We start from the raw sequence: 6,765 nt of genomic DNA, 5'->3' as shown, positions 1-6,765 counted from the left end.
CACCACTGTAATTTAGCAGGTGCACCATTGAAATTGTAACTTCTAATTACTACCACCGGTCCACCCACCGCCGGTCCACCCACCATTATGTATCTTCTATTATCTATATTTCTATGATTTCAATAGTTTCCTGTGGACGAATGACAATATAATTTAAAGCAACAGATAATACTATTAAAGTCAACATTCTCTGTGTGGACCTCCACCATTCAAAAGTCGAAATTAAAATTGTATTCCCATTTTAGTACATTTATGTGAACATAAAAAATATTGGAGTTTACACATTTTTAGATAATTGACATTTAAGGTTAAAGAAAAAATAACATTTTTTAATTGTTTGACAACTGTGTTTGTAAGATTTTCAATTATATCAATCTCAACTATTAATCTTTTTCAGTGATGAAGACATGGATGTCTCATGGTTATAGTGGGGTATGCAAAATGGGTCAACTCTGAGGACCTGTGCAAGGGACTGTGTGTTTGTGTGTGTGTGTCTGTGTCTGTGTCTATGTGTGTGTGGTTGAGTAGCCAGCCTCCCTTTACAAGTAGTAGATGCCTGTATGACATCACTCAGCATAAGGGCTCTCTACTTCAGCTTAGGGCTGCAGGACACACACACACACGCACGCCCTCACACACACACAGGAACAATTAATATGCACTCATACATTTTTAAGGCTAAATTCAATTAGTGAGCGTGTGGTGAAATAGGGTTTGAGCCGACAAGCCTGTGTCTGAGGCTGAGATGACATTTTAGCTAATGAATCAGGGCTATGAAATACACAGCATCAATCTGAGAGACAGAGACAGAGAGGGGGGCAGGGAAAGAGGTGGGTTGGAGAGAGAAAGAAAATGGGAGGGGAGAGGAGGAGAAGGAGGTTCATCTAGGTTGGCTTCTCTTCTCCGTGGCTTCTCTTACTGTGCACATGTCTTTGCCCTAATATCTAGTGTGAATATTGTGGCTTTGCCCTCATGTCTAGTGTGAATATTGTGGCTTTGCCCTCATGTCTAGTGTGAATATTGTGGCTTTGCCCTCATGTCTAGTGTGAATATCATGTCTTTGCCCTCATGTCTAGTGTGAATATCGTGGCTTTGCCCTCATGTCTAGTGTGAATATTGTGGCTTTGCCCTCATATCTAGTGTGAATATCATGTCTTTGCCCTCATATCTAGTGTGAATATTGTGGCTTTGCCCTCATGTCTAGTGTGAATATCGTGGCTTTGCCCTCATATCTAGTGTGAATATCATATATTTGCCCTCATATCTAGTGTGAATATCATATATTTGCCCTCATATCTAGTGTGAATATCGTATCTTTGCCCTCATATCTAGTGTGAATATCGTATCTTTGCCCTCATATCTAGTGTGAATATCGTATCTTTGCCCTCATATCTAGTGTGAATATCATATCTTTGCCCTCATATCTAGTGTGAATATCATATCTTTGCCCTCATATCTAGTGTGAATATCATATCTTTGCCCTCATATCTAGTGTGAATATCGTATCTTTGCCCTCATATCTAGTGTGAATATCGTATCTTTGCCCTCATATCTAGCGTGAATATCATATATTTGCCCTCATATCTAGTGTGAATATCATATCTTTGCCCTCATATCTAGTGTGAATATCGTATCTTTGTACCTATATCTAGTGTGAATAGCGTGGCTTTGCTCTCATATCTAGTGTGAATATTGTATCTTCATTTAGATTTACACCATGCAAACTACACTACCTCTTCTGCAAACCAGGGGGGACAGAGGAAGAGGAGTAGAGAGGAGAGGAAAGGAAAGCAATCTCTGGCTGGTTAGTGGGAAATGCACTAGTCTCAATAACGCTAATAAGAGGCTAATAGAGAGAAAGAACGGTGATTGCCTAAATAACCAAAGAGTTTCCAACGACAAATCTTTATTCTAGGATCAATACTGCTTGTGGTTCGCTGTGCTGTAACCACACGCCCTTTCCTCCAGCCTACAGAAATCAATACAGGTGATTAGCAGTGTTAACCCTTCGATCCCTGGCACTGATCTTTACATTTTTAAAATGTTCAACTTTATCTAGGCAAGTCAGTTAAGAACAAATTCTTATTTACAATGGTGTCCTACCAGAAGGCAAAAGCCCTCCTGCAGGGACGGGGGCTGGGGGAAAAAAAAATATATATATATTTAGGACAAAACACACATCACGACAAGAGAGACACCACAACACTACATAAAGAAAGACCTAAGACAACAGCATAGTATGGTAGCAACACAACATTACAACAACTTGGTAGCAACACAACATGTTAGCAAGACAACATGGTAGAAGTACAAAACATGGTACAAGCATTATTGGACACAGACAACAGCACAAAGAGCAAGAAGGTCGAGACAACAACACATCACGCGAAGCAGTCACAACTGTCAGAAAGAGTGTCCATGATTGAGTCTTTGAGTGAAGAGATGGAGAAAAAATTATCCAGTTTGAGTTTTTTTTCCCGGTCGTTCCAGTCGCTATCTGCAGCGAACTGAAAAAAGTCTGAGGTGTCCTTTATCTAGTACCCAAACACCTCAGACTCTCCTGCCACTTCTGTTCCTTTATACATCCTGATGAAGGCCATGTCAGCCCAAATCTCAAAAAGTCTTAACATTCCAATAAAAGTATATTTTTTAAAGGAAAAATATTTGTGGCTGTACCTTGACTTTGGTGCGTTGGTTGATGTGTGGTACTCACCACCTGAAAAACACACATCTCAACTCTTCACAACATTGTGCATTGATTGTGTTTTTATGAAAGGCAGGTGGAAGAAGAGAGAAGACATTTCTCCCTGTGGATACTATTGTGAGTGATAACAAATGAAAAGTTGAGCAAGTCACCAACTTCTCTAATTTAACAGACTAGTATTTATTTGAGACGGCCTCCTGAACATTCCAGGAGATGACCACATACTACAATATGTAGGGCTGAGCGATTAGTGCTTTTTTAGGTCGGTTCAGTTTTGGTTTGATTACAACAACAAAAAATAAGCAGGGTTTTCCATTTCGGTTTCGATGATTTTATGAGATTATGAGATTATATTGAGCTTTCTAGAGCTTTTTAGTTAATTTTCCGAAGCCCAAAATAGTCAACATTCAATTGCAAAACATTGAAAATATTCCATTGTCTCCGTCAAGTCCACATTGGGTAGACATCAATAGAATAATAGGAAATTACTATGAAATAATACAATATTTCAGTTGTGTATATTACTCAATTTTTATATGATTACTTTACTATTTTTAATTTCTTAAAGTCACCATTTCATCTCTGCTCAGGCAGCAGATGCCAAACAGCCAGACAATGTTCTCTGTGCTCCCCATACTGTACTGTCTTCAGGCATTCTATTTAGCTAAGCTAGTCTGCCTAAGCATGCTGCAGAGCTGTCTGACAAAATCATTTTTTAATTCTTTAAGTAGATGAGGCATACTTTCACGAACTGTCTCTATTCCTCTCGTCTTTGTGTTGTGTTCATTCATCTCTCATGTGGTCTATGCAGTCTGTGTGTATCTAACTTAACATAGCAAGCATAAAAGTATATCCAAAAAAAGCAGGCGCAATGGATTATGGTCATTGTAGTTAATTACCATGTTCTTGCACTGAACTAGTTTGAATATTTGATTAATGAAAACTACAAGTCGCTTCAGCCCAGTGTCCCACATAGTTCTTGACATGATTTATCTTCTCCACAGAGAAAAGGCCCATTGGACTCACAAAAGAAGAACCAGAACTAAATGGAATTCAAGTAATTGAACAAACATCAGTCACTTATACTGAACAAAAATATAAACGCATCATGCAAAAATTTCAAAGAATTTATTGAGTTACTGTTCGTATAAGTACAGTATATCAGTCAATTGATATAAATAAATTAGGCCCTAATCTATGGATCTCACATGACTGGGACGGGGTGCAGCCATGGAGGGCATAGGCCCACCCACTTGACAGCCAGGCCCACCCCACTGGGGTGGTATGGAACATTTAAGGGATCTTTTTATTTTAGCTCATGAAACATGGGACCAACATTTTACATGGTGCGTTTATATTGTTGGACTGCATGTGCTCATCCAACTGTGCCAAAAACAGCAAGGGAAAAGCTCTTAATATACTAATATATTAATGTACACTTAGATCAGTGATGCCAGAAAATATGCAGACAGAACATGTTGTTCATACACTCTTAGAAAGAAGGATTCCAAAGGGGTTATTCGGCTGTCCACATAGGATAACTTTTTTGGTTCCATGTAGAACCCTTTTTGGTTCCAGGTAGAACTATTCTGGGTTCCACATAGAACCCTCTGTTTAAAGGGTTCTGCATGGAACTCAAAAGGGTTCTACCTGAAACGAAAGGGGTTCTACCTGGGACCAAAAATAGTTCTTCAAAGGGTTCTCCTATGGGGACAGCCGAAGAACCCATTTAGGTTCTAGATAGCACCTTATTTTCTAAGAGTGTAGAGAGCTGATCAACTTCATTATGACGTGAGACGTTTCTTGCAGGTAGGTGCTACATTGGGGGTGAAGTGAGCTCCCTATATGCAATTCATTATTTTGAAGTGAAGCAACTGTCCTCTTTGGAATGTTTTTTGTGAAATTAGAGAACGAATCAGAAAGAGAGTGTCACGGCCGTCGAATGAAGAGGACCAAAGCGCACTGTGGTGAGCGTACATATTCCCTTTATTAGACATAACACCGACAAAAACAATAAACAATACAAAACAACCGTGACGCTTAAAGGCTATGTGCCACAAACAAAGTTAACTTCCCACAAAGAAAGGAGGGAAAAGGGCTACCTAAGTATGGTTCCCAATCAGAGACAACGATAGACAGCTGTCCCTGATTGAGAACCATACCCGGCCAAAACCTAGAAATACAAAATCATAGAAAAACAAACATAGAATGCCCACCCCACATCACACCCTGACCTGACCAAATAGAGAAATAAAACGGCTCTCTAAGGTTAGGGCGTGACAGAGAGGTGCATTATTTAAAAAAACATTGTAATTGTCTGCATCATTTTCAATCTCCCATATATGTTTTGTAAATATACACTACCGTTCTAAAGTGTGGGGTCACTTAGAAATGTCCTTTTTAATGAAAGAAAATCCATTTAAATGTATCCTAAATACAGTGTAGACATTGTAAATGACTATTGTAGATGGAAACGCCAGATTTCTTATGGAATATCGACATAGGCGTACGGAGGGCCATTATCAGCAACCATCACTCCTGTGTTCCAATGTCACGTTGTGTTAGCTAATCCAAGTTTAGCATTTTAAAAGGCTAATTGATCATTAGAAAACTCTTTTGCAATTATGTTAGCACAGCTGAAAACTGTTGTGCTGATTAAAGAAGAAATAAAAACTGGCCCACTTTAGACTAGTTGAGTATCTGGAGCATTAGCATTTGTGGGTTAGATTACAGGCTCATAATGGCTAGAAACAAAGAACTTTCTTCTGAAACTCGTCAGTCCATACTTGTTCTGAGAAATGATGGCAATTCCATGCGAGAAATTGCCAAGAAACTGAAGATCTTCTACAATGCGGTGTAGTTCTCCCTTCACAGAAGAGAGCAAACTGCCTCTAACCAGAATAGAAAGAGGAGTGGGAGGCCCAGGTGCACAACTGAGCAAGAGGACAAGTACATTAGAGTGTCTAGTTTGAGAAACAGACCTCTCACAAGTCCTCAACCGGCAGCTTGATTAATTAGTACCCGCAAAACACCAGTCAACAGTGAAGAGGCGACTCCGGAATGCTGGCCTTCTGACTGGTATATATACTGTACCAGACAAAAGTTTGGACACACCTACTCATTCAAGGGTTTTTCTTTATGGATGGTATTGGCCAGGTGATGAGCGGTGCCAGGTTTACTCCAGACGTGACGCTTAGCATTCAGGCCAAAGAGTTCAATCTTGGTTTCATCGTTCCAGAGAATCTTGTTTCTCATGGTCTCAGAATCTTTTAGGTGCCTTTTGGCAAACTCAAAATGTGCTATTTACTGGCTTCCGTCTGGCCACTCTACCATGAAGGCCTGATTGGTAGAGTGCTGCAGAGATGGTTGTCCTTCTGGAAGGTTCTCCAATGTCCACAGAGGAACTCTGGAGCTCTGTCAGAGAGACCATCGGGTTCTTGGTCACCTCCCTGACCGGGCGGTGAGCTCAAGGAAGAGTCTTGGTGCTTCCAAACTTCTTCCATTTAATAATGATGGAGGCCAATGTGTTCTTGGGGACCTTCAATACTGCAGATATTTTTTGGTACCCTACCCCAGATACTGTATGTGCCTTGACACAATCCTGTCTCGGGACTCTATGGACAAGTCCTTTGACATCATGGCTTGGTTTTTGCTCTACATTAATTGTCAACGGTTGGACCTTATATACAGTAGATAGGTGTGTGCCTTTCCAAATCATGTCTAATCAATTGAATTTACCACAGGTGAACTCATCTCAAGTAGAAACATCTCAAGGATGATCAATGGAAACAGCATGCACCTGAACTCAATTTCGAGTCTCATAGCAAAGGGTCTGTATACTTATGTAAATAAAGTATACTTTTTTATTTATTTATCTATTTTAGAATAAGGCTGTAACGTAACAAAAAGTGGGAAAAGTGAAGGGGTCTGAATACTTTCCGAATGTACTGTACATTTTAAGAACACAATGTATTTTACAATAATGATATTTTCTTTGTTTTTAATCCCATCCTTCAGCTACCCTCAACTCCTCCATCTATCTATGAATACCATCCAATTTC

The sequence above is a fragment of the Oncorhynchus tshawytscha genome, linkage group LG07, assembly GCF_018296145.1.
Source record: "Oncorhynchus tshawytscha isolate Ot180627B linkage group LG07, Otsh_v2.0, whole genome shotgun sequence".
Taxonomy (NCBI): Eukaryota; Metazoa; Chordata; class Actinopteri; order Salmoniformes; family Salmonidae; genus Oncorhynchus; species Oncorhynchus tshawytscha.
This window is presented reverse-complemented; position numbering follows the sequence as displayed.